The sequence below is a fragment of the Cyclopterus lumpus genome, chromosome 20 (assembly GCF_009769545.1).
Source record: "Cyclopterus lumpus isolate fCycLum1 chromosome 20, fCycLum1.pri, whole genome shotgun sequence".
Classification (NCBI taxonomy): domain Eukaryota; kingdom Metazoa; phylum Chordata; class Actinopteri; order Perciformes; family Cyclopteridae; genus Cyclopterus; species Cyclopterus lumpus.
Window position 1 is genome coordinate 16,018,854 of NC_046985.1, and position 13,020 is coordinate 16,031,873.

A 13,020-nucleotide genomic window follows, 5' to 3' on the forward strand; every position below is an offset into this window, starting at 1 on the left:
GGAAACTCAATGGGAGGATGAGTAACTTCGCTCATCATCCCATCACCCACGACTCCCCTCATCAGATTCCGAGGCCCCTGTCGTCGGCATCCAGTGTGACAGGACGCCGGGCCAGATCACACTCGAGCTACCGCTGCAACATGGAAGCCAATACCCATGTACTCGAGCCATCGGCTTCTATAATAAACTAATCACTTAGTATCAACAAGGGATGGGTGTAAGCTTTCCACATGCCTCAAACACTTTCATGGACTGGACGCATGCTTCAAACTGCAGTGCTTTGCTCACCACGAGGAAGGAAGAAGAAGAAAAAACTCCACATTATTGAACCCCCCTTTGGGTGAGATGATTGGCATGTATAGAAACAAATTCATTATTTTGTATAAATAATCTGGCCCCTGTGTTGTAATTGCGCTGCTTATTTTTCTTTGCCAAGCCGATCTCGATTTTGGGGTCAGACCAGAGAATTTGTTGTAAACCACCAAGTCTAAAGACCCCAATTTCACTGAGACAAGGGAATCTGGAAGGTCTTGCGCGATCCGCTGTTTCTTCTTAGAAGCTGTTTTTTCCACCAGGCCAGACCTGGAGTTTAGAGACAGGGTTCAGAGGATGAACCTTTTAGCACTTTCTTTCGGTCTTGCCTGCATGTTTTACTCATGGTCTTGTAGCTTGAGGCCTTAACCCTATTACAGGTCCACATCACTCTGTTGTTTTTTTCCCCCTGACCGTTTGCAGTCCTTTGCGCTTTGGATGTAACCCGAGTTCAGGTTTATTACTGCAAACCACAGGCAGCCCATGCTCTTTGACTGTATCGTGGACAATTGAATTTGAGAACACAAAGCCAACCTCTACCTCTCCCAGCCTCCCACCAGCAAGCTGAAGTCAAATAAAGCTCTCTCCAAGGAAATCCTACCCAGGTCACTCAAACGCAAACCACCTCACATATACGTGGGTTTTAATTTAATGCGGGCTGTGTGTCTCCACTATCCACTTTGTCGCGGGATTCCCTTTCAATCAGATCATGTGGAATAACAGAGGCGTGACAACTGTTTTGTAATCACATAGCCTGTAAAAGCCATTTAGCAGGGGTCAAGCTCAGGTACGGCTGTCGGTCTCATGGCCCGAGAGAGGACATCGTTTGATCTCTGGCTCCTTAAAGCGACTAAAAGATCAAGAAACGAGGAGGCAGATCTTTAAGTGGAGCTTTATCAGGCTTATTCCTGTCGACATGGCCCAAAGGGCTCGGCAGTGCAGCTTTGTCCTTGTGTGCTGAAGGGATGAAAAATGGCAAAAAATCACAAATAAACTATAAATCGGGCCTAACGGATAAAAAAGTAATCGGGTTCAAATATTCCAAATATTCCAGGACTATTTTAGCTGTTATTACTTTGATCCTCCGTCATAACGGGGTTAGCTACTCTCTCATTTATGTGGGGCACCAAACTAATTTAAGAATGTCAGATCATCAGAATAGATGATTAACTGCAGCAAACGGGTAGGAAGAAGTAGTTTCCATTTAGTATTAGTTAAGTCAAGCTGAGGATTGAAGTTACACTTTTGAACAAATGCCAAAAAGTCACATTTGACTGCAGATGTCAACGTCGGACACCTTCAGATACCTCAGACTTGCTCAACAGATGGGCAATGTCTTGTCCAGTGATGGGTTGGCTGTTTGGTCTACACCTCACCACCTCCAGTTGCAGTAGGTTATTACCCTGCTGAGCTCCCGCTTGTACATCGAGTGTGGGTGTCGCGTGATTCTGCTTCCCCACAGTTGGCTTCATCGCTACCAGGGCCCTTTAGCAGCTCCCAAATTCACTTATGGTGCTGGATGCCTGGGCTCGGCCTCCCAGCATGCAGCGGTGCTGCGCTCAAATATTTACATTCATCTAATTAAGCCGCAGACAGAAGCACACGCATATATATATTTCACTGAGCTGTCATCCAGTACCTCCTCCACTGTGTGGAGATCAAGGACTAGCTCCTGTGACATATTCACAGAAAAGGGTTATGTGCTAGCTGTGTCCTTGTTTCAATCAAGACAAAGCTAACCAACCGTCTGTAACTGTATAATTAATAGACAGGCATGACATTTGTATTAATCTTTTCATCTAACTCTTGATCGGCTTATTTCCCAAAATGTCTGTACTATTCCTTCCGATCAAATAATGATATCGAAAGCTGCAGTACAACAACGTGAACTTAAACAGAGAGCTACTTACAGGAGACAACACATGCGTTATTCTTCCTGTGCTTTCTGCACTGCGTCTTGTTTCAGACACATTTCTCCTTTAAGTCTCCTTAAATACAAATCCGTTCAGTTGCTATAACCCATTGGTCTCCATACTAATTGCTGCGGGTGCAAAAACTATGGAAGTTTGTCTTAGGTGATTAGTGGAATATTTGCTTTCTGTCACAGCAACACGGACAAGCTCTAAGTTGCTGTGATCGGCTGCAACTGGAACAAAATGCAACTCCTTGCAGTTTTTTTACTTTTTACTTTTTGTGTCACATGTGAGGGAGAAGACAGACCGGTGTACACTTCCTGCCGTCTCTGCATGCCCCTTGTTAGTAATGCTGAATCGCAGAGCGGCCTCCTCTCCATCCTACCAATATCCCTGAAATGAAGCCCACAATGGTCACAGCCAGGCGACTCTGAATGAAAAGGATACTGTATGTGACCATATATGTCCTCTTGAGGTGGTCCCACACCCATCTGCACCCAAACATGGTATAAAGCGTGATGATTAAACTTGGAGGAAGAATTTGAGGGTTGCACACTGTGTGCTCTGTAGGCAGTGAAAGGACCATATTTTCCAAAGGCCTCGGGAGGTCTTGTGCGATCCTTGCCAAATGGTGCTAAAGTCACGCAGCGGGCCATAAAGTGCTACTGTACACATCGCTGATGTCTCCTCCGAGGCTCAGGAAGCCCAGCTGAAGATGAGGCTGCTCGGTCTCCATGCAGAGGTCCCCTCGAGGAATTGGACTTGGTCTTCAAATTGAAGTGTGTGGTTTGGACAGTGCTCTACTTTGAGTGTCAAATACGTCCAGGATTTAGGGGGGAATAGATGATCATTTAGATTCCAATAATACAGATACCTCAACGGGCTAAAGTCCCAGTAATGTCTTTGTGATTGGTAACTTCTGACTGGTTCTCCTTCCAATGATGGAGTGAAATTGCATCATTTGATCAATTGGACTTCCCCTTAGCAAAAAAAGACAATTAAAAAATCTTACTTTCAGCACGATCAGCATTGGCGAGACCCATTATAGCAAATTATCAGCAAAGTGTGCCAAAAAAGTATTGAGCATGGAATTTGGCCACTTTATAAATGTTGTATTATATCATAGTTTAACTTTTAACTTACAGTATGAATTGCATTACATTGTAACTGGTCCAAGTAAAGTGTATCTTACCTACTTTATGTACTGTTGAATCTAGTAATGCATCATATGTTATTTATTGAATACAGCAACCTCCACATTATTCTCTTCAATAATTAGAGTATATGTACTAATTTAGTAAACGACTACACAACTTTGATCCTATAAGCCCACCTTCTATATGTATCACCAAATCAGAAATGTCACAAAAAGAGCTGGACAGTAATCACACCATCAGTATTAACTGCTGACTCAGCTGATAATCTATAACAGCTGCTTTTCATCACGGTTTACACACTGTGAAAACACAACACCATTATGATTACAGATGGCCTTAAAATGTGACCAACAGTTCACTCCAACAGAATTAAAAAGGGGTCGGAATTTAGTAATTTCTCAAATTACAACCAGTGGGTGAGATAAATTAGTTATATGACGGCAGCATAAATTTAGACGAGACAGTCGGATAATATTTCTAACGTTAGGTATTCCAGTGGAGGCATAAATTGAGACAAATGGCCACTCCTCCCAACTTTAATGGGATGCATGTGAAGAACGATGAAGTGTTTGATGCAGCAATGAGTCAAACCAACCCTCCTGACTGGTCTTTACCCGGCAGCTCGATACCCACACTCCCTGGACGGGATTAAATGTACGATAAGTGTCAGTCCACTAAGCGGAATGGCTGCAGTGAGCAAAGTCGTAACCTGAATTCATCAAACTGCGAATCACCCGTGCCGAGATTGTGAATCCAGACCGCACCGCTCGGCGGTTTTACGCAGAACATATGTATGTATTTATTTGACGGAGAGGGGGAGGAAAAAAATCAAATCAAAATAAGAGTTCCATAACTAACATCTGGAGGAATGGGCTCCTGCGTTGGCCGAGTGTGCCCATTCGATTCCAGATTTATGGTAACAGTGCAGTTTTGGCTCCGGCTGCACGCTTGAGCAAATGTGAGGCCTATTTATTTGCTGGCCTTCAAAACTGTCTGCCACGATCATGCCACGCTGCCTGGCAGGTCGACAGCCGTTGTCACTCTCGACATGTTTCTCTCCCCGCGTGTATTTAAATATCATAATATGCTCTTATAAAATGGTTCGAAAAAGTCTCCGTGTGCATCTGTGTTTAAGACCTTTTAAAAATACCACTCGGACCGCTCCGTAATACCATCCTTTAACCGTAAAATATGTCCCAGGAGTTTCACTAGGTCTGGACACACGGAGGCGGTGTGGGATATTTCCACGTGACTACATATGAAGGCGATTGAACCCACCACTGGGTCGTTTCACTCGCACACAGGCAGACGTGCGCTGGAATCCCGCGCAGACCGTCAACAATGTCTCTTTGTGTTCCCAAACACAAAGTGTTAACGTGAGAGGACCTTCCAGTCTCTCTCCAGGCCTGCGCTTGCTGCCAAACCGCATTCCTCCAGCAGCTGCCATTTCTTACATCTGCTGCATTGACGTGGTTACACTTGACTGTAGTGAGGAATGTATTTAGCTTTTCTGTGATGAAATATTACACGGAGACACGCTCGCGTCTATGTCTTATTTGTGATTCCCCCGGCTGTCATTATGTTGTGAGTGGCTGTGGCTTCTGTTTTGCTCGGCTGTCTGCTGCTGCTGTTGCAATTTACGGCGGCGGGTGGAAACACTCTCTGCCCCCGAAACACTTCCAACCGAGTCACAATGTGGACGTTGGCTCCCAGATACCGTGGAGAAGCAGATTTATCAGAGGGAACCCAGATGTAAAACTGTCCACTTCAACCCCCAACAAAAGAATCCATTGGTGGTTACGTTAAGTAAGATGTATCTATCTGGCGGTTGTTAATTAAATGTATATATATTAAGATATATATATAATATTTTTATTTTAATTAAGCATAAATTAATATTAAAACAGCAGGAAAGTAACAGGTGTAAGAACAAATTAGACAACGGATTAACTTAATAGAATTAACAGAAACCACAAAAAATGTAAAACATCAGTTAAAACTGCGCTCGATAAGTATATATTTAATATGAACTCGAATACGATTTTTTTCCAGTGGAAACCAAACGTGTGGCCAACACAGTTTTGGTGCCTGAACCTGAACATAATTGAGAATGCAATTTCGAAAAGGTGTATTGCAAAAGTGTATTGACCAGTTAAAATAATAAACTACTAATACTAATACTACGATATGAAAGGATATGATACGTATCTTTGGTTCAGAAACATTGCGATTCAAAGTATCCGAGGTTGGCCTACATTTCATTCTGTCGACTGGGTTGGTGTACAGATATATACGTAATCATGTTACATCAGAGGAAGCTAGATCATTTTGTCACAGATGCCAAACACATTTTCCGGCTCGATTATGTAATGTTTTAAAGCCACTATTGCCTATTTATACACCACGTATAAATGCCCTTTGAGGTGGTTAAAGAGATAGTACTTTCTGTTGTAAAAATCCAAGATTTCTTTTTAACTGGCCCTGTGAATGTGGAGGGATGACACAGCCACCTCAATGAGGCACTGTCTGCACAAATTGCAATTAAAGGTTCCACTTTCCTTAACAGGCCAATCCATCAGGCTAAAACCAACATTTCAGTGCATGGTTGAGGGCAAAGCCCAACACAGAACGGGCAGTCCAATCTGCTGTGGAGGAAGAACGTTGGAGGGCAAAGTGGCTCTGCTGGTGACACCACAGAATGCGAAAACAACAATCATGCAATCATGGTATATGGTGATGCCGTGAGTGTTATTTTGGAATTATGCTGCCTCAGCTACTGGCAACACCCAAAGTTCATTCACAGGAGCTGAAATAAGACTGCAATGAAAGGGTTCCTCCAATGCAGAAATAATACATTTTTTATATATTTGAAACAACATAACCATGAACTGTCTGTACACCAACACTTCTAGAACAGTAGAGTCTTGGTTTCCTTGACCAGGGGTTCCCAAGATTTCTGCCTAAAAAAATCTGTATTCTTGTGACTGCTTTAGAGTGATTAGAGTGGGCATCTGTAGGTTTGAAAGATCTTTGGAGCTCTGCAAGAGATTACTAATCCAGGATTTCACAAAACAAAAAATAAAAGATTATATATATGCTTTGTTTCAGCTTTTATTGATAGCAGCAACAGAGGTGGTCAGGTAATATGTGGAGGAAGAAAAAGTAGGACGTTAGCTCGAAATAATATAATGTTGATTAAATATTCTTAATACCATGTCCACTTACTTTCAACTTTCCAGAGATTTCAGCCGATTTTGTTTTTCTTTCTTATGTGAACTCGTCTCACTTGTTGACACAAAGTTCTGTCATGCAATGACAACTGGGTAAACCACGAGATGTGGTCTTGATTCATTATCTTATTTGGTCAAAAACATACTTCCACACCAAAAAATAATGATTTTTATTTGTCTTCCCTAAATCTTTATTATGCTTTATCTTTGACCGGTCAGATTTGACCCGTTATGGGGTCCTGACCGCCAAGACGAGACCAACAGCAAGGTGTCAGGGTGTGGCTAATCTAAAGCTGTGGCCAACCGTGGCGGGCTAAAGTTAAAACATGGAACACAATGGAAAACAAAGAGCCAAGCACGGCGAGATCTGAGGAAGCATTTCAAATCTGAGACATTGACTTTCATTGGCCCAACTTTTGACCTACAATGTGATGCATGCTCTTTAGTGAGGAAACATCCCTCAAAGCCAACAATGTGTTTTGTGAGTTCCAAATAATGACTGTGAAGGAGTTTATAACCCACTGAAATAAAAGAAAGGGAGTTAAAAAATGTTCCCAGGGTAATATCGAGCCCTGAAATATAGACTCATCATCAGGGGATTTCGTGTGTATATGAAAACAGATACTTCATCTTAACGTTTGTTTGCACCAACAGAAAAGAAAGTACCGGTTTTCACCCGACAGCGTCTGCTCTCCGCGGGTCCTTCTGCTGCATCTTGATCCCACGTTGGCGGTGAGCGCTGGCTCGGACCCACATCACCTCTCATTGTTTATAGCAGCTGTTCAGTCGGCCTGTCTCAGAAGCTTAGAGAGCGACCAATTACCAGGATTCAGGCTGTTGGGAAACAGCTGAGGATTGTCCGGCCCTGTTGCTGTGTACGAGTGACTCTTGGATGATCTGAGACGAGGGATCCGGGGGGAGGAAATTCACAGGCATTATCCTCCAATAAACAAACAGGGAGATCCGCTGCATGTGGCTGTGCATGGTGGGCCTGTTTGGCTGTTGGATGCCACTGGAAAGGGATCAGACTAACCTCCGAAACAACGGTACTGAACACGAGACCTGTTGTGTTGCTTGGCTTTGCGGTGAGACTAGGACTGGGGTTATGTCAGTTTACAGCGAGGAGGAAGAAAGGTCTCGCGTGGTTGGAGTTTGCGTAAACGCAGACTCGCCGACAACACGGCGCGGCGCATGTACGAGCAACTGCGGTCGGTGCAATCATGAAAACTTGACACCAGGTATCAAAGCAGAGATTTCCTGCATTCGCTCGCCTCTAAAGGCCCATTCCTGCTCCCCTTCTGTTCGAGCCGTTTACTCTGGCAACGGAGCAGAGTGTTTCTAAACCATCTACATTATCCATTTCCCAATGCTCTCAGGTCAGGACAATGTGCATGCCTCCACAGCCTGTTCTTACGAGCGCAATTGACCCTTTTTGTTTAAAACTGGCATGTGTCACATTTTTCCGCCCGTTTCAGACCCAGACTCTCTCCCAAAACAAAATAGAGATGATGTCCACCTGGAATAACACCCGGCTTGTCCCCATTTGGCCAAACGCAGCGTTTACTTGCGGTTCCGTGTAAGCATAGCTCTCTCCCTCTTGTTCCCGGTGGTTTCTGAAGACGTTTATTATGAGAAATGAAGACAGGAAATATTTTTGAACTGCCTTAGGTTAGCTCAACACGGAGAAGAGTCAGAAACGGCATCGCAACGGAACTGAAAAATGTCTTTAATACAATAATGGAATCAAGAAGACAAAGACGGAACGTATTGCTCACTTTAAAATGAATGATTTAGGCAATCTTGAAAAAAGGCGTCGGGATCCGATTCTCACTTGGGGCAGAACGGCCTGGATCAACAGGTTTTCTCCATTCTAAACATGTGTGAGTAAATATTTCAAAGAATATCGAATGTTTGAAGGAGTTCCAAAGATCTGAACTAATATGGAAAAAACACATTGTTCCCAGTGCATACCTCCTTCATTAAAGTAATTCATTTAGTCAGTAATCGGTGTTAGCGCCGTGCAGTATAATCCCGCTTCAGTCTTCTCAAACTCTTCTACAGACTGTTCTTCGGGGAAAATATGCTAATTTCAAGGGTATAATTTGTCTGCAAAGTAATAACGCTTCTCTGACCCTTTGTCTCCTGTGTGATTAGCTCTGGTTCACACAGTGTGCATGATCTGAGCAGTGGCCTGCATGCATCACCTCCTCAAACATCCATGAAGTTACAGCTGATCCAAAACAGCCCACGGTCCCAGAATGATTGCAAGGCCGGACCAAGTTTTTAATCAGTCAATTCTTTCAGGAATCTAACAATTAGGCCCGGCAATTTTTCTCATATTTGAGTCCAAGGGCAGGAGGAAGCAGAAGACAAAGTGCTGGCTCTAATGAACAGGGGCTCCTTGGAGCATCCTTCACAGCAAGGTAACTAATTACTTCAGCATGCCACGGGAGTCATATTTCCTCATCAAATGGGGAAATGATTTTCAGGACGTCTGCGTTCTCCGGTTTCATTCCGTGTGGTTTCGCCCGCCGTCGGTGAAGTTGAGTTTCTGGCCGACTTAACGGCCAAGGTGAAGTCTGGAGTCTGTCAAGTCACGAGCCGCGCCAAGCGAGAATCTCTACTTGTCTGTCTCCTTTGCCGAGATAACCGTGCAGTTCCACGACTCATTTTTAATTTGTCAGCAGCGCAGCGAGGAAGCATGGGTTAAAAAAAAGAAAAGAAAAATGAAGGGAGAAGCTATAGGTAGCATGGAATATCACTTAGTTTCTCAATGGAAAGTGTGGCTCAGCAAAAGGTGGAGTTTGGAGAACAGTGAGGGACAAGGGGTCAACAAACCTAATAGGATGAGCAATCTCACAGGGCTACGCTGAGGCCTGGAGGTAGTTAAGCCAGCGGGGCATCTTGTTGGGTGTTTGGCAGTTCCACAGGCGGAGTCCCGATTGGTTCTGACTGACAAATGGAACCACAGTGCGTAGGGCCGTCCAACAAGCAGCGGCATCCACAGCTTTTGGCGTTGGCGGCAACCAGCTTGCTGTCAACATCTTTTATTCCGGTCTCTCAAAATCAGTTCTCGCAATCTTCTTTTCTCCTCCGGGATCTTTTCCCAGCTCCGTCTTTCCTGATGGGTTAGATGGTTCTCGGCCCCAGCTCTGTGGCAGAGCTCATGTTCGGGACAAGCGGTGGCATGGTAAATCCATTAATATACAGGAAAGAGAAGGGAGACTGAGCCCTGAGGAGAGGGACACACCTAGGAAGCATGAGACATAAATTCCTGCTTCCTGGCCTCCTTGAGATGCTTCCAGACTCAGACAGTGCACAAAGGCTCGGTTGTCCATTGACGCTATCATACTGGATCCACAATACCACAAGGGTTCAAATTATATGTACAGACTTCTCTAGGTATCCACTTCGCGACAGCGGATATAGTAAAACCCAAACTTTATGAAATCTTTATTTAAAGCAATTTGTCTCCTTCTGCTGCTGCTGCTGCCCTCTTGAACTCCTGAGACACAGATTTCGATCTGATCCCGGGTCAAACAAATAAAGCGAAAGGCCCAACATCCTTCTCAAGGTAGCAAAAATACACAGGAGATAGCCAATGCCGGGGCCCAAACCACTAATGTGTGGCGTGTGGTTGACGCAGCTCACCGCTGTATACATTCAGCTCCTCCAATGGTTTGTCGTGATTAGTTTGTTTAGCTCTTAAAAACCACCCCGCCTTGTGTGTCGTAAACAAACATCTCCTGCATTGCGATCAGTGTCGAGCGGTGGCCCATGGTTAGAATTAAGACCTTCATCTGGTGGCATCAACAAAGAAAACAAAAGATTTCCCCCGACAGACCAGAACTTGTATTTGTCTTTCCTTTTTGTTCTTTCCCTCTCCTTTCAAATGATAAACACACCGACACCACTGTGTATAATGTGAGGCTCTGAAGCGAAGAGTAAGGGAAATGTCTAATATTTGCCTTCATAGCTGCACTGATGATAAAATATAAAGTATAACTAAATGTAATGTGGAAGGGATGGTTTGTAATTGTGTCTCAGCATGGCAGTTCCTCTCAGCTCTACAGAGTGTTTTAGCATGTTATGCTGATTGCAATGATGTACGACCTGCACTTGAACTGCTTTAGGTCTAGCATTTAGCAGCTAAGTAGCCAGAATGTTTCCTAAGTAGTTGATGGAGACCAAAACAGACCGGAAAGAACAATATCTCTTACATTAAATGCTTATGTTGCTCTGGATGTGTGGAAAGAGTTAGCCAAAAAGGGACACCAGCTAAATCACACATGAACATTAACAAATGAACAAACACAAGACGCTTTGCATTTCATTCAGAGGTTTATTCATTCATTATTTGCTTTGACCAAGTAACAACATTTTTTTACATGAGAGCAACAATCGGACAATACAAGGAGATATGCATTTGGTCATTGGATTGAAAATCCAGTCTCTATCAAATAAACAAAAACAAAAAAATTCTCAATTCATATAACTTAACAATAAAAAAAAATTTAAAAAATGGTCACCGCTCCTTTTTTACAAAGTCTGCAATAATAATTTATAGGCTATTTAATACATACCGATGCTTTCCCATTTGTCAGCGTGGTTGTGAAAGCGGGAGCTGGAGAAAGGCATGAACGGTACCAGAGACCCCCTTTTGTTAGAGCTGGTGTGGTTGTGGAGGAGTGAGCGCATGCAGGTATGGAACAACAAAGAATGCTCTGTTGTTTCTGAAGCCCCCCCACCTCCCCCGCTTGCTCTCCCTCTCCCTCTCTTCTTCCCAGCGAGCGGGTATCGTGTGAGGTGTGAGGGTTGCGAGTGGTCCAGAGGTTCAGAGGTGAGATTAGAAACACAAGGAGCGGGCCCGGCACTACCCCGCAGCTACACTGCCTGGATCAGGTGTATAAAAAACACATGTGGGAGCCCACCACCCCCACTGCATGAGCAAATAGTGCCGGGGGATTGGCTAGTGCGATTGATTTCATTATACCTCCATAGGCACGCCAAGGGGAATAATACAGGGTTGTCCTTCATTTCTTTCACTTCTCGTCACCTCTATGTAAAAGAACTCTCTCAATGGAGGCTGTGTGTTTTCTGATCGAAAAAGTGCAGCTTCTTTTTTCCTTCTTCTTTTCTTTTGAAATAGTTTGCACATTCAAGACATAAAAAAACAAAGAAATGTCAAAAAGTCACTTTGTGCAGCTTCAGTCGTCGACGTCCTTGACCATAATAAGCACAGTATGGGTTGTCAAAAAAAACACAAGAAAAACTGCACAATTTATGAAGGAGTGTACATTTTGACACACATAAACAGTACCTTTAAGATATACATGAAATTAAAAAGTCAGCATAGAGCGCCAACTTCAGTTCCCCCCCCCCCCCCCCCCCTCTTGTGAACTTGGCACCATCATTTGTCGCAAACGTTTACAACATATGCGCCGTACTTAAGTCCTTTTCTAAAGAAGATTCTTACCATTGAATGACAAAAGAAGCTCTTAGTGTGTTTACGGGAAACCAAGTACGACGTTTTGATCAAAAACAAAACGACCACACAGACCGATAATAACAAATACTTTTGAACACTTGCTTGGCCGACAAAAAGATAATACTGAAATGTATTTTTGAAGACAAACAAAAGACCCAAAAAAAAGCGAGGGGGGAGAAAGTCCGTCCTCTGGCTTCTTGTAAACAGCAATTTGGATGTAATGCTAAACAGCTGAGAGGGCTGAGGATCAAAAGGCTGGTGGTGGCTGTTTTTTTTCTTTTTTTTCTTCTTTCTTTTTCTTTTTCCTTTTCCTTTTCCTTTTCATTCACTCCGGACAATCTTGTTCTGAGCAACAAACACGTGAAAAGGCAACACTGTCCATATAAAACACTGATAATGCAAAGCAAAAACATCCCTTTTAGGTCATGGTCTGTCAGAACTGATACTGAACCTTAAAGCGTGCCCGTAGTTCTACGTACATCTGCTGACACTGCGTGGGTGAGCGGGACGTCATTCAGGGCCCAGCTGAGTGCTCGGGCATGGTTCAAACGAAGAGAAAAAAAAAAGCCCCGATAAGGACCGAATCCTTCGCCGGGTGGCGAACTCCAAGGCCGACATGTGGACAAGGTGGAGCGCGTCGGGTCGGCTTATCGATCTGCTGCTGCTCGCGTTGGGGCAACGTATCTACGTATCCGAGAGTTATTGTTGGCCTTTCCAGCAATGAGAGGCCGACGGAGACAAAACAGTGTTCGGTACAGTCAAAATGAAGACTCCAGTCAAAATAAGCACAATTCCTTCAGGGATTTACTGCTGTGTGTGTGTGTGTGTGTCTATTTGAGTTCAGTGCCTCAGATGGTGAGCTCAAACAGGCCTTAAGGCACTATGCTGCTGTGTATGGGGAGTTTCCATTCAGAAAAACG